Consider the following 25,969-nt stretch of genomic DNA (forward strand, 5'->3'; position numbering starts at 1 on the left):
GGACAAGGCTGCTCCCCAGACAAGGCCGCTCCCTGGACGAGGCCGCTCCCGATGACTACGCTAACAACTGGGACCCTGACAATGCCACTCCCCGGACAATGCCACTCACCGATCCCAACGACGCTGCTCCCAATGACTATCACCCAATGACTATCCCAACGACTACCCCAACGGCTACCCCAATGGCTATCCCAATGACTATTACAATGGCTACCCCAACGGCTATCCCAATGACTATTACTACTCCTCCTACTACTCCCCTCCACCCCAGCCTCACAGACTAACCTTTATAGAGGTGGTTGAGCCTGGCCCACACACAGGTGGCCAATGAGATTGCAACACATCACAGTAAATATATGTGAGCCCCAATGATTGGATGTCTCCATCTAGCCTGGCCTGCCCCTATATCCAGGGTTTGCAAGTAAGTTCCTCTGGCTAACCAGGCCTTCATACAGGCCCTCACATTTCCTTCCTTCCTTCCATCCTACCTCTCTTCCCCCTTCCCTTCCCTTTCCTTTCCTTTTTCCTTTCCTTTTCTTTTCTCTTAATTACTCTGGCTGGAAATTCCAGTACAATGTTGAATAGCAGTGGTGAAATCAGGCATCTTTGTGCTGTCAAAGGGAAAGTTCTAGCCTTTCACCACTGAGTGTGATGTTGGCTGTGGGTTTGTTTTTTTTTTTTTAATAACTGCCCTTTATTGTGTCGAGGAAGCACCCTTATAGTTCTAGTTTTCTGAGTGGGTTTTATCATTAAAGTGTTGGATTTTGTTAGATGTTTTTCCTTGCTTCTATTGAGATTGTCATGTAGTTATTTTCCTCCATTGTATTAGCATGGTGTACTATATTGATTGATTTTTAAGTTCTGGTTCATCTTTGCATTCCAGGGATAATTTAACTCTTAAATATAGTGAAATATGTCAATCTTTTAATTTTTGAATTCTAAGTTTGACATCACACTTAGAAAAATATTCCCCTATCCTATGGAGCTCAGAATATGCCTTGGCCTTACTGATATCTTCTTCTTCTTTTTTTTAAATTTATTTTTTATTTTCAGCATAACAGTATTCATTATTTTTGCACCACACCCAGTGTTCCATGCAATCTGTGCCCTCTTTAATATCCTTACTGACATCTTCTTAATAGCTGCAGAGTATATCATTTCATGGGTGGCCTGCCCTTTTATGACCTAATATCCATTTGTTGGGTGTTGGTAGTGGGCAATGTTGGTGCCCTGCCAAGATGTCCTTTACCAAGATATACAAAAAGAACATTGTGCTTTCTAGTGGAGAGCTCTGCCAATGATCCTCTTAACTGAGTCACTACAGAGCATCATTCATAGTGCAGCAACTTTATACTGGAGGCTTCCATTAGGATGCAATATGAAGAACGTGTAACTATGAAGTGTTTTTGTCCCAAAGCCTTTACCCTGAACTTGATAAACTCTGAGACTTAATTTCCAGTTTATAAGAGATTCAAGAGGGTAAATCAAATGATCTTATTAAAGAAAGATCAGGCAAATAAAAATGTGAGACATTTTACAAGAAATTGACCTGGGCTTTTCAAAAAGTGCCATTAGAAAAAAAAACAAAAACAAAAACAAAAAGAAGGGCAGGAGTGCTGTTCTAGACTAACAGATACTGAAAAGTCATAGCAACCAAATACAATATATTAATATAGATTGTATTCTCCTTTCAGAAAAAGGTATAAAATATATTCCTAGGATAGTAAGAGAAATTTGAATAAAGATGGGATATTGATCCTGGATATCAACCTTTTGTCTTTACTGTCATTTGCAAATATCTTCTCCCATTCCGTGGGTTGCCTCTTTGTTTTGTTGACTGTTTCCTTTGCTGTGCAGAAGCTTTTGATCTTGATAAAGTCCCAAATGTAAGGGCCTGGTTGGCCAGAGGGAGCCATTTTGTTGCAGTGAACTTAGATTGACCCTATGCAGTGAACTTAGATTGACCCTGCCCCTCCCAGAGGAACTTACTTGCAAAGCCTAGATACAAGGGCGGGTCAGGCCAGGTGAAGACATCCAATCAGTGGGGCGTGCATATATGTGCTGAGGTGAGTTTAAATCCCATTGGCCACCTGTGTGTGGGCAGGGCTCAACCACTACTATAAAGGTTAGTTTGCAAGGCAGTAAGAGTGGGAGGAGTAGGAGAGCCGCTGGAGGAGTAGGAGAGCCGTCAGAGCCAGGAGAGCCATCAGAGCTCTTTTAAGAGCTGTCAGAGCCCCTGCTGCCCTGAGCCACCGCCTCGCCGAGCGGCCTTGCGGGAGCAGTGTCATTCTGGGGAGCAGCTTCATTCTGGGAGCGGCTTCCTCCATGTGAGGCCTCCTCGGTGAGCGGCCTAGTCAGGAGCAGCATCGTCTGGGGAGAGGCCTCGCCAGAGCAGCCCCTGTCCGGGGAGCGGCCCTGTCTGGGGAGTAGGCTCGTCTAGAGCAGCCATGTTGGGAACAGCCTTGCCGGGGTCGTCATTGTCACCTTTTCGTAAGAGACAGCCCTAACCAGTCAGTTTGATTCTTGATGCTTGGTGTGAAATAAAGCTTTGCTTGACCTTTGCTTTGTATCAGTCTCATTCCTTTGATCACGGACCCCCAACACTGGGAGCTTATCTGGGATCAAACAATGAGACCTGAGCTAGTATCAGAATTTTTGGGAAAATCCTTCAGAGGTATTGGGATCTTGGGTATTGGGATCCTATCCATCTGTCTGGTTGGAGCTCCAGATATAGCCCACTGGGGAGAAGCTGGACGTGGCCATGCTCCCCAGGGCTGGAGTGGATGCGGGGAAACCCCATCCCTCTGCTGGTAGATCGACAGGGGGTTCGAGTCCCCCTGGGCAGTCAGGGGGTTTGAGTTCCCCTAGACGGCTGGGGGGTTCAAGTCCCCCTAGACAGTTGGGGGGTTCGAGTCCCCCTATGCAGTCGGGGGTTCAAGTTCCCCTGGGTGGGTGGGGGGTTCAAGTTCCCCTAGGCGGTTGGGGGATAAAGAAAGCCCCCAACAGTGGCAGGTTCTGGGTAAGAATCGTTGGGTCTGCAGTTGTCTTTGCCTGGTTCTTTTGTTGTCTGTTTTGTGGTTTGTTGTGTTTGTAGGGGACCAAGAAAGTCCCTACCAGCAGCAGGCTCTGGATGGGGATCGCTGGGTCTGCGGTTGTCTTTGCCTTGTTTTTTTGTTGTCTGTTGTGCTGTTTGTTGTATTTGGAGAAATGGGACAAACGGGGAATAAGGGGCCTGTGACACCCCTCGGTCTTGTTCTTGAACATTTCAAGGATATTCAAGGTAAAGCCACTCAGTCAGGTGACAAGGTTTACCCAGGAAAACTAAAAACACTCTGCCAATTAGAGTGGCCCACTTTCTCCACAGGGTGGCTGCGGAAGGAACATTTGCCTTGACTCAGATCTATTCTACTCTGAGTGAGGTCTTTGATCTACATTGAGACCAAATTCCGTACATTGTGGCCTGGCGATATCTGATAGAAGAGCTGCTGTCATGGCTCAAGTCCCACCTTCCCCCTGCTAACAAAACCATTTCTTTCCCTCTAAGGCAGGTCAGAGCACCAAATCCAGAACAGACAGATGAGGGGGAACCAGGGAAGAAGACCATTCTACCTCCATCGGATATGGAGGATGTGGAATCCCACCCCCCATTTGTCCTCTAAATCTGACTCAGTCCTGAAATGCCTTTACCAGTCCACCTCATACATGGTCAGGGTCCACCTATGGGACCATCAAGCAGAGAGGCCACCCTGATCCTTCCCCTTTCCTCTATCCCCCTTTGCCTCCCTTTACCTCACCGGTACTGTCCACGCCAATGCTGCCTCTTCATGAGGTTGCTCTACCAGACGGGAGAGGGTGGCCCTACCTAAGCTATATCCCTTTCTCTTCTTATGACATCTATAATTGGAAGACCCAACACAAATCCTTTTCTGTCCACCCTCAGGATTTAATTAGCCTCTTGGAGACTGTCTTTCTTATTCATCAACCTACCTGGGTTCAACAGCTCCTTATGGCTCTCTTTAATGGGGAAGAGCAGGATCACATTATGTGAGAAACCCATAAAGTGATAAGTGAGAGACTTGGCAGGGACCTCGATCCCTGCCGAATGGAGGACTACTGCCTGAGGGAACACCCCGACTGGGATCCAAACTCTGATGAAGGTAAGGAGAGCTTATGTTTCTACTGCCAGGCTCTACTGGAAGGCCTCTGGGCAGCTACAAGGAGACCCATAAATTTATCTAAAATTAGTACGGTGACTCAAAGTAAGAATGAATCTCCAGGAGCTTTCCTAGAAAGGCTAATTGAAGCCTATAAAATGTATAACCTGATCGAACCTGAGGAACCCGAAAATCAGAGGGCAATGAATCTTGCTTTTGCCAGTCAGTCAGCCCCAGATATAAGGAGGAAACTTCAGAAAATTGAGGGATTTGAAGGGAAAAATCTGAGTGACTTAGTGGAAATAGCAGAAAAGGTGTTTAACAACAGGGATGCACAAGAGGATGAAAAACAGACCCAAAAACTGGTTAAGGTTTTGGCATTACATGAGGCAGGGAGGACACGGGTAGGGATTAGTAAATGAAAGAAAAAGCCTAAGCACAGAGAAAGCAGGAGGGAAGACTTAGATTCAGATCAATGCACTTACTGTAAGGAAAAAGGACATTGGGCCAGGGAGTGCCCCAAAAGGAAGACAGCAATGCTTGCCACCAGAGACTGAAGGGGCCATGGTTTGGAGCCCCTCCCTGAACCTTGGGTAAAAATTGAAGTGGAGGGAAAATCAGTTGATTTTTTGGTGGACACAGGAGCCCAATTTTCATCATTACTTAAACCTATGGGAAAACTATCTGGAGAGGAAGTTAGGGTACAAGGAGCAAATGGCACAGAGAGACATAAATGGACAACAGAAAGGACTTTAAATTTGGCCTCGGGAGTAGTTAAACATCGATTTTTGGTCCTCCCTAATGCCCCATATAACTTGATGAGAAGAGATCTCCTCCACAAGTTAAGAGCTGGCATTCAGTTCTCAGAAGAAGGCAACTGTAACCTTGAGAAAACCCACTGTACAAGTGCTTATGGTAGCAGTAGATGAATACCTCCTTTATGAGCCAGTCTCAAAACCAGAGGAGACAAAGGGGGAGGGGGAGCCTTCTCCAAATCCTACAGGATGAGTTTCCCAAGGTCTGGGCAGAAGGGAAGCCCCTGGCTTGGCCAAAGAACAACCTCCAGTGATGGCAAAATTAAAGGCGACAGCTATGGCTATTCACGTTCAGCAGTACCCCCTTCCCCGGGAAGCAAAGGAAGGGATCAGAAAACACATTAACTGCCTCCGAGGAGATGGGATCCTAGTTCCTTGCAAATCTCCATGGAACACACCTTTGCTGCCTGTCAAAAAGGCCGAGACTGGGGACTACTGACCCATCCAGGACTTGTGGGAAGTTAATAAACGGGTTGAAGATATCCACCAGACGGTGCCTAACTCCTATACCCTACTCTTCCTCCTGGGCCCCAAAAGAACTGTGTATACCGTCTTAGAGCTCAAGGATGCATTTTTCTGTATATCTTTAGCAAGGGAATCTCAGCCCCTTTTTGCTTTTGAGTGGTCCGACCCACAGGAAGAGTTCCAAGGTCAGCTCACCTGGACAAGACTTCCCCAAGGATTCAAGAATTTACCCACCATTTTTGACGAGGCCCTACATGAGGATTTGCATGAGTACAGAACCTCCAACCCAGGAGTCACTCTGTTACAGTATGTTGATGACTTGCTAGTAGCCTCTGAAGACTATGAGTCATGTTTGGGGGGGGGGGGACAAGACCTCTCTTACAGACTGCAGGAAAAAGGGTATCAGTTGTCAGCAAAGAAAGCACAGCTCTGTCAGAGCCATGCCACTTATGTAGGCTTTGATCTCCATGAGGGAGTGCGTTCACTGTCTGAGTCCAGGAAACAGGTGATCACCCAATACCTTGCCCCACCACATCCTGACAAGTGAGGGAGATTCTTGAGATGGTGGGCTGCGGCAGGCTGTGGATACTGCAGTTTGGGGAGGTTGCCCGACCTGTCCACAAACTGGCATAAGGAGGGCTCCCTATGATACAGTGGACAGTTGAGGCAGAAGCAGCATTTCGGGAGTTACAAATAGCTTTACTGAGTGCCCGAACATTTGCCATCCCATGTGTTACCAATCCCTTCCACTTGTATGTAGATGAAAAAGTAGGGGTGGACGAAGGAGTTTTAACTCAGACTCTGGGGCCTTGGCAAAGGCCAGTAGTGTATCTTAGCAAGAAACTAGATTCAGCAGCAGCTGGGTTACCCCCTTGCCTCTGCATAATTGCTACAATGGCCCTCCTGGTCAAGGATGCAAGTAAATTGACTTTGGGTCAAAATCTCATCATAACCACCACACACACTGTCGAGGGCCTTCTCCAGACTCCACCAGACTGATGGATGATGAATGCCCAGTGACGGGGTATCAGGCCCACCTCCTCAATGAACCAAGAGTGACCTTCCGGCCCTGGCAGTGCTAAATCCAGCCACACTGCTGCCAGAGGAGCTAGCTGACCATCCACACGACTGTGGGGAGGTCTTAACCCAAGTCACAGGAATAAGGCTGGATCTCAGAGACAGTCCCCTCCCAGATGCTGAGATGACTCTGTTCACAGATGGGAGTAGCTACATGGTCAATGGAAAGAGGTATGCAGGGGCTGTGGTGGTTTCTCCTGAGCAGAAACTCTGGACAGCAACCCTGCCACACGGAACTTTGGCACAAAAAGCAGAACTGATTGCACTCACTAAGGTACTGCAGATGGCCAAAGGTAAAACCGCCAACATCTATATGGACAGCAGGTATGCCTTTGCTACTATCCATATACATGGGGCTATTCATAAAGAAAGGGGCCTATTAACAGCAGAAGGAAAAGGAATTAAAAACAGAGGAGAAATATTGGCTCTCATCCAGGCCGTTTGGGACCCAAAAGAGGTGGCTGTTATGCATTGCCCGGGACACCAAAGGGGACTGATATGATTTGAAAGGGAAACCACTTAGCAGATCAAGCCTCAAAGCAAGCAGCCCAATAAACAGTGCAAGAACTGGTTACACTCCCGGATCCAGCCCTACCAGAAAAACTGAACTATTCAGAAGAAGAGTTAAAGTATTTACAGAAATGGGTTAAACTGGACTATGAAGGGGACTGGGCTAAGACTAAAGCAGGAAAAATAGTTCTTCCTTGAAGATTAGGTAAGAAGTTAGTAGACCAGATACATCAGGGTACTCATTTGGGGATACGCAAACTCAAGGAGCTTATAGGCAAGCAGTTCCAGGTTTCTAAATTAGGGCGTATGGTTCAGGATGTAGTTGATGTGCTCAATGCCAGGCAGTTAATGTGGGAAGAACTAAAATGGGAAGAGGGAAAAGAGAAAGAGGTAAGGAACCAGGAATTTATTGGGAAATAGATTTTACAGAAATGAAACCCGGAAAATATGGGCACAAGTATATGTTAGTTTTTGTGGATACCATTTCAGGCTGGGTAGAGGCTTTTTCCGCCAAACATGAGATAGCAGGAGTGGTGGCCAAAAAGCTACTAGAAGAAATAATTCCTAGGTTTGGGCTGCCTCTCGCGATTGGGTCAGACAATGGCCCAGCATTTGTGAGTTCAGTCTCACAGGCATTGGCCAAGGCCATGGGCACTAATTGGAAACTTCATTGTGCCTATTGGCCCCAGAGTTCTGGGAAAGTAGAGAGAATGAACTGGACTCTTAAAGAGACCTTGACAAAACTAATTCTGGAGACTGGCATTGGATGGGTGGATCTCCTTCCTTTCGCCCTTCTCAGGGCACGATGTACACTGTATTCAAACAAGGTGACCCCATTTGAAATAATGTTTGGGAGACCCCCACCCCCACTCTGTCCTCGGCTACAAGAGGTTGCCCTAGCAGAAATGACTGATCAGTCTGTACTCCAGTCACTGCAGGCATTACAGTCTGTCTTTAAAAAAGCCCATGCAGGGATCCAGACTGCCCACACTGGGACGGAGATGGAGGTAGAACCACATCCTTACCAACCCGGGGACTTGGTTTGATTATGTCTTTATCAAATGGGGAACTTGGAGCCTCGCTGGAAGGGACCATTTACTGTTATCCTGACCACCCCCACGGCAGTAAAAGTAGAAGGCATTAGGGCCTGGGTTCATGCGGGTCACGTTAAATGAGCCAAAAGTAAGGACGCCCCCCAGAGATGGAAGCTACAGCCGACAGACCCCGCTGACCATGGACTAAAGCTAAGACTAAAAAAACTGTGAGTTTATTGTTGCTCCCATTGTTACCTGTTTATGTAAAGTATAGGTGGGAAATTAGATGAACGGAATTAGGAAAAATGAGCCAACTGTGCACTAATGTCATTTGTATAAGAGAAAATTAGAGTGTTAAAATATTAGTCTTACATGCTCAATCTAACATAGAACTGGCTGAAAATTCAAAGATTTGACTGATCTCCAAAGAAAAGGGGGGAATATAAGGGTCTGATTGGCCGGAGGGAGCCATTTTGTTGCAGTGAACTTTGACCCTGTGCAGTGAACTTAGATTGACTCTGCTCCTCCCAGAGGAACTTACTTGCAAAGTCTAGATACAAGGGCAGGTCAGGCCAGGTGAAGACATCCGATCAGTGGGGCACGCATATATCTACTGAGGTGAGTTTAAATCCCACTGGCCACCTGTGTGTGGGCGGGGCTCAACCACCCCTATAAAGGTTCGTTTTGTGAGGCGGTAAGAGTGGGAGGAGTAGGAGAGCCCTGGGAGGAGTAGGAGAGTCGTCAGAGCTGTCAGAGCTCTTGTAAGAACCGTGAGAGCACTTGTGAGAGCTGTCAGAGCTGTCAGAGCTTTGTAAGAGCTGTCAGAGCTGTCAGAGCTCTTGTAAGAACTGTCAGAGCTGTCAGAGCCACCAGCAGCCCTGCCGCCAGTGGCCCTGCTGCCCTAAGCCGCGGCCTTGCCAAGTGGCTTTGCGGGAGCAGCGTCATTCCGGGGAACAGCTTCGTTCTGGGAGCGGCTTCCTCTATGTGAGGCCTCCTCAGTGAGTGGCCTAGTCAGGAGCAGCCTCGTCTGGGGAGAGGCCTCGCCAGAGCAGACCCTGCCTGGGGAGCGGCCCTGTCTGGGGAGCAGCCTCATCCAGAGCAGCCACATTGGGAGCGGCCTTGCTGGGTCGTCATTGTCACCTTTTCGTAAGAGAGAGCCCTGACCGGTCAGTTTGATTCTTGATGCTTGGTGGGAAATAAAGCTTTGCTTGACCTTCACTTTGTATCAGTCTCATTCCTTTGATCACGGACCCCAACACCAAAAGTTTATTTTCGCTTTTGTTTCCTTTGCCTTTGGAGACATATCTTGAAAGAAGTTGCTGTGGCTGATATCGAAGAGGTTATTGCCTATGTTCTCCTCTAGGATTCTGATGGATTCCTGTCTCACGTTGAGGCCTTTTATCCATTTTGAGTTGATCTTTGTGTACAGTGTAAGAGAATGGTAGAGTTTCATTCTTCTACATATAGCTGTCCAATTTTCCCAGGACCATTTATTGAAGAGACTGTCTTTTTTCCACTGTATATTTTTTCCTGTTTTGTCAAAGATTATTTGACCATAGAGTTGAGGGTCCATATCTGGGCTCTCTACTCTGTCCCACTGGTCTATGCGTCTGTTTTTATGCCAGTACCATGCTGTCTTGGCGATCACAGCTTTGTAATAAAGCTTGAAATCAGGTAACGAGATGCTGCCAGTTTTATTTTTGTTTTTCAACATTTCCTTAGCGATTTGGGGTCTCTTCTGATCCCATACAAATTTTAGGATTATTTGCTCCAGCTCTTTGAAAAATTCCGGTGGAATTTTGATTGGAATGGCATTAAAGGTATAGATTGCTCTAGGCAGTATAGACATTTTAACAATGTGTATTATTCTGATCTGTGAGCATGGAATGCCTTTCTGTCTTTTTGTGTCTTCTTCAATTTCTTTCACGAGTGTTCTGTAGTTCCTTGAGTATAGATCTTTTACCTCTTTGGTTAGGTTTATTCTTAGGTATCTTATGGTTCTTGGTGCTATAGTAAATGGAATCGATTCTCTAATTTCCCTTTCTGTATTTTCATTGTTGGTATTAAAAAAAAAAGATGGAATATTAAGGAACTGGGTGGCTCAGTCGGTTAAGCATATGGCTTCAGCTCAAGTCATGATCTCAGGGTGCTGGGATTGAGTCCCATATTGGGCTCCTTGCTCAGTGGAAGCCTGCTCCTCCTTCCGCCTGCTGCTGCTGTCTTATCTACGTGGGGCTATACAAATAAAGAAATTTTTAATGTAGTATTCTTTCAACTTTACTGTATGTTTGAGACTTTTCATAATAAAAAGTTGGAAAAATAAATTTTAAATGGAAATATTCTATTCATATGCTGTGTAGCTTGATTAGAAAAAACTTATCAATATATCATGTAAATCTTTCCTTATCCTCTTTATTCCATTGTATTTGGTTTGCATTTCAAAATTTATAATGGAGGTTTCTAATTGCTTCTGTGCAACAAACTGTCTTGCCCCAAGGTGAGAGAAAATGGGAGTTCCTCAGGTTGTTTCAAAGACTGACTGCTCTTTTACCTAGTGGCATTTCAAAGAACAAAAGAGAGGAAAGAGGGAGAGGAAGAGAAAAGACCTCAATAATGTGACAAGTCTGGAGTCCTTCTTGGACTTTTCTACAGCCAATGAATAAGGGATGAATTCTGAGTTGAAATGGTCTTTGAAGGGTTTACCTGCCTTGGTAGGGTTTGTGTGAGGCTGTGAGTGTTGTCTCAGTTGTCAGACATAATCTATGCTGACATCTTTCCTCCTGCATCACTCTACCTTCTAGTCCCCTGTTTGGAAAATTGGTTTCATTTCCATTTGAAAAAGTATATATACATGCATTTATAATTTTCCATACATGTATGATGGCAAGCATATTATACATAATATATTCACCTCTATTTTTTTTTTAAGATTTTATTTATTTATTTGATAGACAGAGATCACAAGTAGGCAGAGAGGCAGGCAGAGAGAGAGGAGGAAGCAGGCTCCCTGCTGAGCAGAAAGCCCGATGTGGGGCTCAATCCCAAGACCCTGAGATCATGACCTGAGCTGAAGGCAGAGGCTTAACCCTCTGAGCCACCCAGGTGCCCCTCACCTCTATTTTTTAAAAACATTTTTGTTGGATTTCCTCTGCCCCTTCCTCTCCCATCCCCACTTCACCCATACAGCAACCCTCCATGAATCCATGATAACAAGTTTCCATGTATACTTTCATATTTTTGAACTATGCTCAAATAAGAATCAACTGACCTAGATATAGACATATTTGTATATGTACTTGTGTGTTCACATAATATGCATATATGAAATCTCCTTCTGGGGCCCATTTTTCAAAAATGAAATCATATTTATATATTTCTTGGCATCTTACATCTCACTTAACTTGGGGAAATCCTTCTAAGGGAACTGGTCTACCTGTATGTAATTCAGTCTTTTTTAATGAACCCATAATAGACGATATGTTTTGAACTATTCTTTCATGCATAGCCACTCAGGTTTTTAACAGGTTTGTTGAGTTTTGCCTCTATGAATAATGTTGCAGTCTATATCTATATTCGCATCTACACAATCTACACATCTACACAATCTCTACTTCTAATAGTTGTGGATGTAGCTCATTTCTAAATATTCTGACATGGTGTGTGTCCACCAGCAATGTCCAGAAGTGTTCTTTTCCCTGCATTCCCACCAGCAACAGGTACTCTGGATCTTTAAAATTTGGACTGTTTTATGGAAGTAAAGTAAAATCTCATTGTCATTTTCCTTTGCGTTTCCTTCCTGTCCACTAATTCACTTAACCGTCTTTTTATATTTGGTGATCAACTGAATTTGCTCATCTACAAATCATCTCTTCTGCCCTTTATCCACGTTTCTTCCTTTTTTTTTTTTTAAGATTTTATTTATTTATTTGACACAGAGAGAGAGCTCACAAGGAGGAAGAGCAGCAGGCTGTGTGGGGGGGGTGGGGGAGCAGGCTCTCTGCTGAGCAGAGAGCTTGATGTGGAGCTCGATCCCAGGACCCTGAGATCATGGCCTGAGCTGAAGTCAGACACTTAACCGACTGAGCCACCCAGGTGCCCCTATCCACTTTTCTATTGGATTGTTCATCCTCATCAGCATGTCATGTAGATCTCTCCTCATTTTCTTTATTCCATTGTATAAATGTCAACAAAGGGTTTTTCAAGTTGTAAAAACACATAGTAACTTGCAGATATAGCTTCGTTCTCTGTAACAAATATTTTTCTAAATCTGGCACCTGTCTCTTGACTTTGTTTATGCATCTTTCACCTTAGAGAAAATGATTTTCCACATACTGTTGTTTTTATTTCTCCACATTTTTAAATATCTTTCTTCTTTTAAAAACAACCTCTTGGATTCCAGGATTGGTTAAAAGGTTTCTCCTGGCTTCTAGAGTGTTCATACTATCTTACCAATTTTGTTGTAGGATTTTCATTATTTTGCTTTTTATATTTAAGTCATTAGCATATTGGAAATTTATTTTTGTATATGACATGATATGATTGTTTTACAATTGTCCCAGCCCTATTAAATAATTTCAAATTTCCCACCAAATTGAACCTTAATCTGACATGTGTGAATTTTCCATATTAATTTTAGAATAATTGACATTTTAATATTATCAAATTTGCCCATTCAAGAATTTCTTGCTTTAAGTCATTCAGCATGATTTATCAGTTTTCTTTATGGTTCTGTGCTTTTCCTATTGAATATATTCCTAAATTAAAAATATTTTCTGAAGAAAAATTTTTTCACTTTTATGAATTTTTTAAAATTTAATTTCAATTAATTAACATATAATGTATTAGTTTCCAAGGTAGAGTTCAGTGATTCATCAGTTGTGTATAACACTGGCGGCTCATTACATCATGTGCCTTCCTTGATGCCCATTAACCAGTTACCCCATACCCCACTTCCTTCCCTCCAGCAACCCTCAGTTCGTTTCTTATGATTAAGAGTCTTTTATGCTTTGTTTCTCTGATTTCGTTTGATTTTCTTTTTCCCTTTCTTCCCCTATACTCATCTGTTTTGTTTCTTAAACTGTACATATGAGTGAAATCATATGATAATTTCTTTCTAGAACTGACATTTCATTTAGCATAATACCCTCTAGTTCCATTTACATCCTTACAAATGGCAAGATTTCATTTTTTATGGTGAGTAATATTCCATTGTATGTATCCACTAATCTTCCAAAAAAAATAATTTTCATAGACTTATATTCAAGCATCTTCAATTTTCTTATTCACTCTAGATTTTTTTAAACAGCTTTATTGAGGCATAATTTACAAACCCAAAAATTCACTTAAGTATATTGTTTAGTGGTTTTTTTTTTGCATCCCAAGTATAAATTACAACTAACGTTTATTGAGCTAAATACATCAAAATATGTCACCTATAATATTATATAATTCCTTCCACAGTCTCAAGAGGCACATATTATTTTGCCTAATTTTTATTTTATTTTATCTTAATTTATTTTTTATTTTCAGCATAACAGTATTCATTATTTTTGCACCACACCCAGTGCTCCATGCAATCCATGCCCTCTATAATACCCACCACCTGGTACCCCGACCTCCCACCCCCCACCCCTTCAAAGCCCTCAGGTTGTCAGAGTCCATAGTTTCTCATGGTTCACCTCCCCTTCCAATTTCCCCCAACTCCCTTCTCCTCTCTTTCTCCCCATGTCCTCCATGCTATTTGTTATGCTCCACAAATAAGTGAAACCATATGATAATTGACTCTCTCTGCTTGACTTATTTCACTCAGCATAATCTCTTCCAGTCCCGTCCATGTTGCTACAAAAGTTGGGTATTCGTCCTTTCTGATGTTCAGTGATTTTTAATTCAATTTACAAAACTGTGCAAATATCACCTCAATCCAATTTGCGTTTGCTTCCAATTCCACCTCCAGCCTGTGGCAACCACTAATCTGCTTTTTGTCTCTATACATAATTATAACATCTTAAACAGAGATCATTTTGTCTCTTTTCCCAAGTGTTTAAATTATCCTATGTTCTTATTATTGCATTCATTACAACCTCCAAGACATTAAATAACATGCAAGTGAGTGTCCCTCTCTAGGTAATGATTTTAATTAAAATGATATCAGTGTTTTGTAGTGTAGGGTAGTATTTTCTGTTACTTTTGGTGGATAGTCCTTATTAAATAATTTTCCTTGGTTTTGTGGAGTTTTTATTAAGAACAACTGGTAAACTTGGTTAGCAGTCTTTTCAGTATGTATTAATAAAACCCAGGCTTTTTCTTCTTTTGGTTTCCTGATATTAAGATACTTTTTTATTCTTAGACTAAACCCTGCTTGATTGTGTATCATAATTTTGGAACATTACTAATTGGTTTGACTAATATGTTATTTAGAGTTTTTACATCTATATTCAGAAGTGAAATTAATGTACAGATTACTTATATTATTTTTATTCCACTTGAGTGTTTTATTCTGCTGATTATTTATAAAGGTTCTGCCTTTTTATATAGCCTGAGATTGTTTAAATAACATTAGAATTATCTGAATTATCAATTTATTCAGCTGTCATCCCATCTGGTTCTGGTGTCTTATTCAAAAAATTTCCAATCACATTCCTAATCTCTTTCTTCTATGGTGATTTTCTGTTCAAGACCCCAACATCCTGAGCTTAGTTTTATCATTTATAATTTTCTAGTAAACCACTAATTTCATCTTGATTTTGAAATTTGTGACACAGAGGTATACATAGTGTTCACCTATAATTCTTTTAATCTCATCTGCATTTTCTTCTAATTTCCATTTTATTATATATTTTAATAAATTTCATCTTTTGTTTTTATGTATTTACTCTTCCTGATTTCTTTTGTTGCCCAAAGTTTAAAACAATGTATGTGCTAACCTCATTTTTGTGCTCTGTTCCCTAAGTCTCAGAGTTCTATTGTAAAGTGCTCCTTTTCTGATGACTTTTACTTAGTCTGCACTCTTTATCTGGACCACTCTGGGATCCAAGATCATCTAGGAGCATGGTTTCAATTCATATGTGTGTGTGTGTATATATATATATATATACAGACACACATATATTCATGTTTTATTAGTGGTTTTAAATTTTATTGGATCTCCTTTTTTGTACAATACAGATTCCATGATTAAATCCTAATAGATGTTTCATGAATATATAAAAAATACTTTATCTAGTCTAGAGATGTAAAATTATATATGTAAATACACATGCACATAAAATCAAGTTTGAGTCCTCTATTTCCTTCTTTTTTTTTGAAGTGCAATTCATATAACATAAAATTCACCATTTTTTTTGCTTTTGAATTTTCTTTTATTTCTTTAATTTATTTTTTCAGAGTTCCAAGGTCCATTATTTATGCACTACACCCAGTGCTCCATGCAATACATACCCTCCTTAATACCCACCACCCATCCCGCACACACCTCCCTTCCAAAACCCTCAGTTTCTTTTGTGGAGTCCAGTCTCTCATGGTTCCTCTCCCCCTCTGATTTACCCTAATTCACTTTTCCTTTCCTTCTCCTAATGTCCTTCATGTTATTCCTTATGCTCCACAAGTAAGTGAAACCATATGATCATTGGCTGTCTCTGCTTGACTTATTTCACTCAGCATAATCTCTTCCAGTCCCTTCCATGTTGATACAAAAGTTGAGTATTTGTCCTTTCTGATGGAGGCATAATACTCCATTGTATATATGGACCATATCTTCTTTCTCCATTCATCCATTGAAGGGCATCTTGGCTCTTTCCAAAGCTTGGCTACTGTGGTCAATGCTGCTATGAACACTGGGGTACATATGACCCTTCTTTTCACTACATCTGTATCTTTGGGGTAAATACCCAGGAGTGCAATTGCAAGGTCATTAAGGTAGCTTATTTTTAATTCACTAAGCAATTGCAGGGTCATTAAGGTAGCTTATTTTTAATTCCTTAAGGAATCTCCACACTGTTTTCCAAAGTGGCGGCACCAACTTGCATTCCCACCAACAGTGTAAGAGGGTTCACCTTTCTCCACATCCTCTCCAATACACGTTGCTTACTGTCTTGTTAATCTTGGCCATTCTAACTGGTGTAAAGTGGTATCTCAATGTGGTTTTGATTTGAATTTCCCTGATGGCTATATATGAACATTTTTTCATGTGTCTGTTAGCCATTTGTATGTCTTCTTTGGAGAAACGGCTCTTCATGTCTTCTGGCCATTTTTTGATGAAATTCACCATTTCAAAGTCAATAATTTCATGACACCTACTGTGTTTAGTGCAAGCTCCAAAACATTTTTGTCACCCAAACATAAAACCCTGTACCCATGAGGTAGCTGGTCCCACTCCTTCTCCCTCATCCTGGCCCCCAGCTCTCACTTATTTATTATCTATCTTATGGCTTGACCTACTATGGATATTTCATATAAATGGAATCATGTAATATATGACCCTTTATGTCTGGCTTCTTGCATTCAGCATAATGTGTTCAAGATTCATCCATGTATTGTGTGTCTGTACTTCATTCCTTTTCATGGCTGAATAATACTATATTGTTTGGATGTAACACCATTTATTCATTCATTCATCCACTGATAGGCATTTGAGCTATTTCTATACTGACTATTTTGAATGGTGCTGCCATGAACATCTATGTACAAGCATATTTAAAGCAGACTTCTCATAAGAAGCAGACTTCTCATAATTAAAGCAGACTTCTCATATGAGCAAGAGAGAGGAATGAAACATTTAAAGAATTGAAAGAAAAAAACACCAACCTAGAATTTTGTATCAAGCAAAATTTCCTCCCTCCCTCCCTCCTTTCTTTCCTTCCTTCCTTCTTTCCCTCTCTTCTTTTTCTTTCTATCGCTCTCTCTTTCTTTTTTAGAGAATGAGAGAGCACTAGTGGGTTGGGGGGAATGGGCAGAAGGAGAGGAAGAAAGAGAGTCTTAAGCAGGTTTCATGCTCAGTATGGAGCCTGTTGTGGTCTCATGACCCAGAGATCATTACCTGAGCAAAAATCAAGAGTCAGAAGCTTAACTGACTGAGGTACCCAGGCTCCCCAAGTGAAAATATTTTTCAAACATAGAGAGAAATACAGAAAAGAAGGAAATTTGTTGCCAGCAGACCTGACCTACAAGAAATGTTAAAAGAAGTTCTTCAGGGAGAGAGAAAATGATACAGGTCAGAAACTCTGATCTGCATAAAAGAGCAAAGCATTGAAAGCTTTTAATGAAGGTAAAGGAAAGCTTATTATTTTTCATGTTCTTCATTGATCTAAAAAATTAATGCTTGTTCAAAGTAATACTAGTAACCATCCATCTCTTGGGTGATGAGAGCATATGGGTAAAGAAAGAAATGACAGTCATTTTAGAAAAAAGCCCTAAAAGCATTTAGGAATGCTCTGTTATAAGGTATCCATACTGTCCATGAAGCAATATACTGTTATTTGAAAGTAGACCTAAATTTGTACCTAATTAGTATATTGCACATTTTAGAGAAACCACTAATATTTTTTTAAAAGAAGTACAGTTGATATGCTGAGAGAGGAGAAAAAATAGAATCATATTTTAAAAAAGAAAATAAAACCACAAAAAGCAGAGAAAGAGTGAAAAATGAGAAACAGAACAAATGCAATGAATAGAAAACAGTTCCAGACATGGTGGTATTAATCCAACTGTATCAACAATAACTTTAAATTCAAGTTGTTTAAATACAAGTGAATTTAAGAAACGAGCTTGAACTATATGCCGGCTACAGGAAATCCACTTAAATGTAAAGACATGTATAGGTTAAGAACAAAAGAGTGGAAAGTGAAAATGGCATTTAAAGAATACAAAAATCTGTTCCTTCATAAAAGCAATGAATTACCTGACAAAAATTGTCAGAATCAATAATTTAGGAATGTTGGAAACTAATTAAAAGCTTACAGCAGCCAGGGCAATGCTTACTTGAGAAAATACAGTCGAATCTCAATAAAAGACCTTTGTGGGATTTGTTTTGTGCTGGTCCCATTCTGTGCTAGGTGGTGGCCCTTAGACAGCAGACTGCATTCATAGGACAAGTACCTAGTACTGGATGGGGAACAGACCTTATTCTGAAAGAACTATCATTTGTTTTGCCCTGTCTGATGAATTCCTGAAGGGGTAGATCAAAGGGCTCATCTTTATTTTCTTAACTGGGAGCTCTACCATAGCTTTCATTATTCTGTCAAAAGCATTTAAAGGCAAATGTCAAATTCACTGCTGTCTGGGCAAAGACAACAACTGGGGCAAACAATAGCTAACCAATAAGCTAAAGAGGAAAGCCTGGGGAATGATACATGGTGGGGAACAAATGCTTTGAAAAGTTGCCACATATTTCTGGAAGCCTAGAAGGTCAGGGCTTGGTGCACAGTTAAATGAGATATGAGAAGACCCTAAGCTCTGACCTCTGGCTGACCTTCAAACTGTGCAAGCTGGAATAGAAGGCTAAGATAGAGTTGTTAAACTGTGTGCTGAATATTGAAGGCATGGCCCAGCACACAAACAAAGCCCATCTGCAAAGATAGATTTTTGACTCAGGCGTTTAAGGAGATCTTTCCTGAAGCACTAGCTGACCACCAAGAATCACCTCCATGGCCATACTAGACAAAGAATACAGACTTCATAAAATTAGTTCAGAAAAGTCAATAAGCATACAAACAACAACTATAAGAAGCAGCAATACTGTGAACAGGGCAGAATCTGATTTCCAGAACTGCTATATTATAATTTTTAAAATGTCAAATTTTCCACAAATTCTTTAAGGTCTGCATCATTCTAATACCAAAACCAGTCAAAGATATTACAAGAACAGAAAACTACTCACTAATATCTATCATGGGTGAACATGAACAAATCCTCATAAAATATTAGCAAATCAAATCCAACAAAGCATAAAAAGAATTGTATACTGTGAGCAAGTGGAATTTATTCCATGTATGCAAGACTTATTCAATATTAGAACATCAATTAAGGTAATCAATCACAATCAACATGCTAAAGAAGAAAAATTATAAAATTGTAGCAATAGCTGGAGAAGAACATTTAATAAAATTCAATACTTCTTTGTGATAAAAAAAAACACCTCTCAACAAACTAGGAATACAGGAACTTTCTCAATTTGATAAAGAACATCTATAAAACCCCTACCACTAACATCAACTTAGTGGGGATTAGCTAGGTGATTTCTGTGTAGTATTAAGAACAAGGCAAAGATTACTCTTCTCATACTTCATATTCAACATCATACTGGAAATGCTAGCTAATGTAGAAAGTTCCAATTAACCAAATGAAACTCCTAGAATTAATAAGCAAAGGTTCAGAATACAAAGTTCATATAAAAAGTTGATTGCTTTCCAATATACTGACAGTGAGCATTGGATTTAGAAACACACCATTTTTATCAACACCAAAAGCAATGAAATGTTTAGGTATAAATAAAAAAACCATCAGGCTAGGGATCTAGAATCTAGAATAAGACTCCAGAGTTTTGTAGGGCATAACTATGAAACTCCAATGAAAAAAAAAATCTAAGATCTAAATAAGCAGAAAGATACTCCATACCTATCAATATGAAAACTCAATGTTAAAAATGTCAATCTTTCTCAACTTGATCTTATAGATTCAATCTTATCCCAATAAAAATCCCAATAACTTGTTTTGTGGATATCAGTAAGTAGCCTCTAAGGTTTATATTGAGAGGCAAAGGCCCAGAATATCCAATACAATATTGAAGAAGAGCAAAGTCAGAGAACTGATATCATTCAACTTCTAGTCTTCATATAAAGTAATCAAGTAATGATGTTGACTAAAATATAGACAGAGAGATCAATGGAACAGAATAAACAACTGAGAAATAGACCCACATAAACAAAGTCAACTGAGCTTTGACAGAATGATCAATATCAATAGTGACAAATCATGTTAATAATACGTAACCTTGATATGAAGCAATTAAAATGGTACTCTACCTCTGTGGTCTTCCTATAGCCCCCAGCTAATCATGAGAAAAACATCAGATAAATATCAGATGGATTCCAGTAAGGGGAAACCTTACAAAATTCTTAATCCTCAAAATTGTTAAGATCATTAAAAATAAGGAAAATATGAGAAACTATCACAAATAAGCCTAAGGAAACATGACAAATAAATATAATGTGGTCTCTTGGGACAAAAAAACATTTTATGTAAAAACTAAGGAAACCAGAATAAATTATGGACTTTAGTTAATAATCATGTCTCAATAATAGTTCATAATTGTAAAAAACCTACCATATCATAATATGATAAGTTTAGGGGGAATTGTGTGAGAAAGTTTATGGGAACACTGTAAAATCCTCTCAATCTTTCTATAAATCTAAACCATTTAAGAAAGAAACTTTATTTTTATTGTTCTTGAAAAAGAAACTTCATATTTAAAATGAAGCAAGTAAGTCTTGGATCAACAGATGACCTTTTTGAGGACTATTATATCACTAATGTTGGGAATTGCTAGGGCATTGTGATTATAAAAATCTGACTCCTTCCCTCTCTTTTTAAACTTGAGTATAGTTGACACAACATTACATTAGTTTAAGGTGTACAACACAGTGATTGGGCAGGTTTATACATTATGCCATGCTCCATAAGTATAGCTACCATCTTTCTTTTAATTGGCTTTCCAAATTCTCTCCAGACAAGGCGGTTGCTATTTCCTGTGCTGAGTGTGGCCACCTCCTACCACTCTACTCCGAGTATGCACTGCCCCAAACCTCTTATATTTATTTATGTTGATCTCTGCCTTACTCCATATTTTTGCTATCTACTTTGCTTATATCTTGTGACTGTTTTTCTATTTTTAATCTTTTTTTTCTTTTTAAACTGATGTGTAAGAACTTTTACACATAAATGCTATTAAATCTTTGTATTAGTTTCTTGGATAACACAGACCCACAAGTTGAGGGGCTTAGAACAATAGAGTCTCAAAGTTCTGGAGGCTAGAAGTCCAAAATCAAGGTTCCAGCAGGGATGTGCTTCTCATGGTTTGCCAGGAATCTTTGGCATTCCTTGGCTTGAAGGACATCCTTCCAATCCTACATCTTCACATGGCCGTCTTCCCTCTGTATGTGTGTCCAGCTCTGTGTTCAAATTTTCTTTGTATAAGGACACCAGCTAGATTGGATTGGGGCTCATCCTAATGACCTCATGTTAAGTTGGTTACCTCTTTAAGACCCTATTTCAAAATAAGGTCATATTCTGAAGTGCTGGGGTTAGGACTTCAAAATACCTTTTTTTTTAGGAAGGGGTACAGATCATCGAACCCATAACACTCTTTGATGGTTATTTCACCAGTGATTTCTTCCTCTTTTAGTGTGTGGTGCTTTTTAGTGTGAAAATTTTCATATTTTCACATGTTTAAATCAGTCATGTTTTGCCTTTCTGATTCTAAGAAAAAAAAGACTTTCTACTCCAAGTTTTTAGAATTATTATTCTATACTTTATTGAAATCATTTTATTAATGTTTCCTATTTAAAATTTAATTCATCTAGAAATTAATCTCTGCATGGTACAGCAGTGTCTCTTGAATTAAGCACAAACAATTTACTTAAGGACAAACATTAATTAGCTCTTGCCACAGTGAGGAAGAAAATGTGTCCTGTCTCTCAGTTAGCAAAGAACACTCCCCCTCCCATGGAATCTGTAAATCACACTATTATCCAGAAGGGTATTCAGTCTTTTGTTCCTTTCTGCTTCCCTTTCAGACTTAGCAGGGTAAGAAAGCAGCCACCGACCCCCTTCCTCAAAAGCCTGCTCCCTTAGCAACATGATGAGAGCCTTAGAAATGAACAATCCAGAAAAGGCTGGATTAAATCATTAGCCAAGGACTGTTACTGTCCTTGGTGTCCACCTGGGAGAAAAGAAAGGATGTTATGCATCTTACCCACATACACCCATATTCACAAACATATGTCAATATATGGGCAAAGACTCAATTTTAAAAACACAACTCAAAAATCCAGCTGTCTTACCGCACTCTCTTATTGTTTTGAAATTGTCATTGTTTTGAAATTGACAATCAATACAATGACAATTTTGTCTCTTCCCTTTGCAATGTTTTTGCCTCATTTCTTTGTCTTATTGCCTAGAATTTGGTGGATAATGTTTATTGACAGCATAGGTCTTCAATACCATATCTGCAGTTTCTAAGTGTCCAAAATTCTGAAACCTACAAGTCCTATCATAGGTTTGTGGCAAACTCATTGGGAAATGAAACCCGGCCTAAACTAATGTAAGCTACTTACACTCTTAAACTTTTAATGTAGGCTACTCTTGTGCACAACTTGGGCTGCTGAGATACTAATGTGCTTGGTTATGGAGTGCTGCCCGAACCCCCACTGGGTTTGTATGCAATATATAGTTTATAGTCAATATTGCTTTGAAAAGTATGACAAACTCTGATTGTGGGCTTGAACTGGTCCCAAGGATCTTGGTGAAGCGTTTCTTCCCTTAGTTCATCGAGCATGCTAACTGTTGCCTGATTCAAACAAGGATGACTTTACTCTTAAACTTGAGTTTGGCTGTTGGCTTGTGACAGATACTTTTTAATTTAGTTCAAGCCATTTACATGACATCCACATTTATTGATCTACTTATACTTTCTGCCTATTCTTGGTCAGTTATATTTTCCATGAAAATATGGAATTGTGTTTATACTTGAAAATGTCTTGGGACTTCTGGCTTCTGCTCTGGAGTATAAGGCACTTGGAAATCATCACTCCATCCTCACAAACAAAAAGCTGAACAAACTGAAAATGAACAACTCTTACTAGATCCACTAGAGATGAGATCACAAGGCAAACTGCTGTTCCCCAAATCAGAGAGTAGATACACAGAGTCACAAGTTAACAGAATAGAAACCCGGAAGCAGAAATTTCCACAGGAGCTAGAGTCCACAGAAGCGGACCTGAACTATAACTGCTGAATTGCTGAAGCTCACTGTGGACCAACTTGAGAGTTCAAATCTTCAGGGGGGCCAGTCTTAAGGGAGGGCCAGCAAGCCTTTGTGAGTTTTGCTCACAGAGCGTTTGCACAGAAACCTTATCAGCTTCTCACAGTGAAGATCAGATAAAAATCCCCTTGTGCACAGAAAGGAGGAAAAAAAAGCAACTATTCTGAAATATACTTAGAACATTCAGTTCTTCTTATTAAGTCCTGCCCTTGAGGGAAATTTTACCATGCCCTGACTGTCTTGAAGGCAGGGAACCACCGAGCTCCAACCCTCTCTAGCTTTCCTGTCTTACTAAAGAGAGGCAAAACTACTAAGAAGTGATAGCAATTGTCACAGTCCAGAGGTGCAGGCTTACTGAAAAACTGAGATCTAATTATAGACCTCTAAAATGCTCCCCCACCACCTCACCACCACATCATAGGGCTCCTCTACAACAGGAGAGATAAAAATAAAACAGCATAGAAAACTTCAACCTCTGTCACCTATAGTTACAGCAAACAGTAAATACAGCCTAGCTTCCAGCTGATGAACATAAACTTGCACAATGAAGGTCTGTTTACTTCAGTTCTCCTCCTCCTCCTCCTCCTCCTCCTTCTTCTTTTTAACCCAATGCTTCATCTGGCTTTCAACAAAAAATTAAAAGACATACTAAAAGATTGAAAATACATTTTGAAGAGTTGAACGAGAATTAAAACCAGACTCAGATATGGCAGAGATGTTGGAATTATGAAACCAGGAATGTAAAACAACTATGACCAAGGGATCTAAAGGAAAAGGAGGACAACATGAAAGGACAGATGGGTAATGTAAGCAGAGAGATGGAGACTCCAATAAAGTGTCTTTTGCCTAAAGCTATACACATTATTCTTGATTAATTGTTGGTTTTATATTTTATCTGTGATTGTGTCCTCTTTACCATTACTAATATTATATATTTGTATATTCTCTTCTTTTCTTTCTTGTCAGAGTTGTTATAAATGTGTCTGCTTTATTAATTTTTGCAAAAGAAATAATTCTTTATTCTATTTCCCAATTGTGCCTATTTATTGCTTTCTAATTAATCAACTTCTTCTTTTATATTTATTAATTAATTCACTTTCTCCTATACTCAGTTTATTTTATTTTATGGCAACCTTCCCAATTCAACAGATGTAGTTCACATTTACCTATTTTCTTTATTTCTTACTGGCTAACACAGCTTAAAGATCTTAAGTCCTGTGTGATGGCCACAGTGTTGAGGTAGTGCTGTTGTACAAGTTGGGGCTGGCAGGAATTCTCAATGCCAAGGTAAAACAAAGGAATACAAAAACAAGATAGGTAAACCAAAACTTCTGTTTTCCTGGCTCTGGATATTGCTTTGCGACATCTATTTTAATGTCTGAAAATGTTTCATCATGGGGAAGTACTATAAAATATGTATACAATCCCTAAATATTGAACATTTAAGTTCATTCACAGGTAAATTTATTAAATATTTTTTGGGCACCAGACCCTGTGTGAGGGGCTGGGGCTACAAGGATGAAGAGAACAGACATATTCTCTGCTCTTATAATATTTTAACTGATGAAAACAATGCAACAGGTAAGTCTTGACAGCATCCATTACTATGTCTTTAGGGTACATTCCTACTTAGACTTGGTAGGTCAAGAGATGTGCACATTTTCACAGCTTTGTGATATTCAGTCAGCCAAGAAATTAAAAAAAACTTTTTATTATGGTCAGTTAGCAACCATATAGTACATCATTAGTTTTGATGTAGTGTTCAGTGATTCAATAGTTGCATATAATACCCAGTGCTCAACACAACATATGCCCTCCTTAATCCCCATTACCTGGGTACCCCCTCCCCCCACCCCCTTCCCTCCAAAACCCTCAGCTTGTTTTCTGGAGTCCATAGTCTCTCATGGTTTGTGTCCCTCTCTGATTTCCCCCCTTTTGATTTTCCCTCCCTTCCCCTATGGTCTCCTGTACTATTCTTTATTTTCCACATATAAGTGAAACCATATGATAATTGTCTTTCTCTGCTTGACTTATTTCACGATTTCACTTAGCAGATTCCCTTCCAGTTCCATCCATGTTGTTGTGAATGGTCGGTATTCATCCTTTTTGGTGGATGAGTCATATTCCATTGTATATTGGGAACACATCTTCTTAATCCATTCATCTGTTGAAGGGCAGCTCATCTCCTTTCACAGTTTGGCTATTGTAGACATTGCTGATATGAACACTGGGGTGCATGTGACCCTTATTTTCACTACATCTGTATCTTTGGTGTAAATACTTAGTAGTGCAATTCCTGGGTTGTAGGGTAGCTCTATTTTTAACTTTTTGAGGAATCTCCACACTGTTTTCCAAAGTAGCCATACTAGCTTGCATTCCCACCAACAGTGTAAGAAGGTTCCCCTTTCTCCACATCCTCCCCAACATTTGTTCTTTCCTGCCTTGTGAATTTTTGCCATTGTAACTGGTATAAGATGGGATCTCATTGCAGTTTTGATTTGTATTTCCCTGATGGCTAATGATGATGAACATTTTTTCATGTGTCTCTTAGCCATTTGTATGTCTTTTTTTTTTTTAATACACCCTAAATGAGTCTTCCCATCCTTTGTGCTGTCACACATACAAGCAGCCTCTCATTTAGACTAACATATCTAACTAGTTTCTCTCTTTCTCTTTTTTTCTTTTTTTTTAAATTTAAAGATTTATTTGACAGAGAGAGGGTGCACAAGCAGGGGGAGTGGGAGTGGGAGAAGCAGGCTCCCCACTGAGCAGGGACCCTGATGTGGGGCTCGATTCCAGGACCCCGGGATCATGACCTGAGCCGAAGGCAGATGCTTAACCAACTGAGCCACCCAGGTGCCCCTGTATGTCTTTTTTGAA

General features: G+C 40.1%; 1 long non-coding RNA gene across 1 annotated transcript in view; it reads left to right on the plus strand.

The window, feature by feature from the left end:
- The first annotated feature begins 2,153 nt into the window (after window positions 1–2,153).
- LOC116590568 overlaps window positions 2,154–25,969 on the plus strand; it is a 221,664-nt gene continuing 197,848 nt past the window's right edge. The window contains exon 1 of the long non-coding RNA XR_004285656.1: window positions 2,154–2,434. This is a non-coding gene — a long non-coding RNA (uncharacterized LOC116590568). The remainder of the gene's footprint in view (window positions 2,435–25,969) is intronic.

The sequence above is a fragment of the Mustela erminea genome, chromosome 1, assembly GCF_009829155.1.
Source record: "Mustela erminea isolate mMusErm1 chromosome 1, mMusErm1.Pri, whole genome shotgun sequence".
Taxonomy (NCBI): Eukaryota; Metazoa; Chordata; class Mammalia; order Carnivora; family Mustelidae; genus Mustela; species Mustela erminea.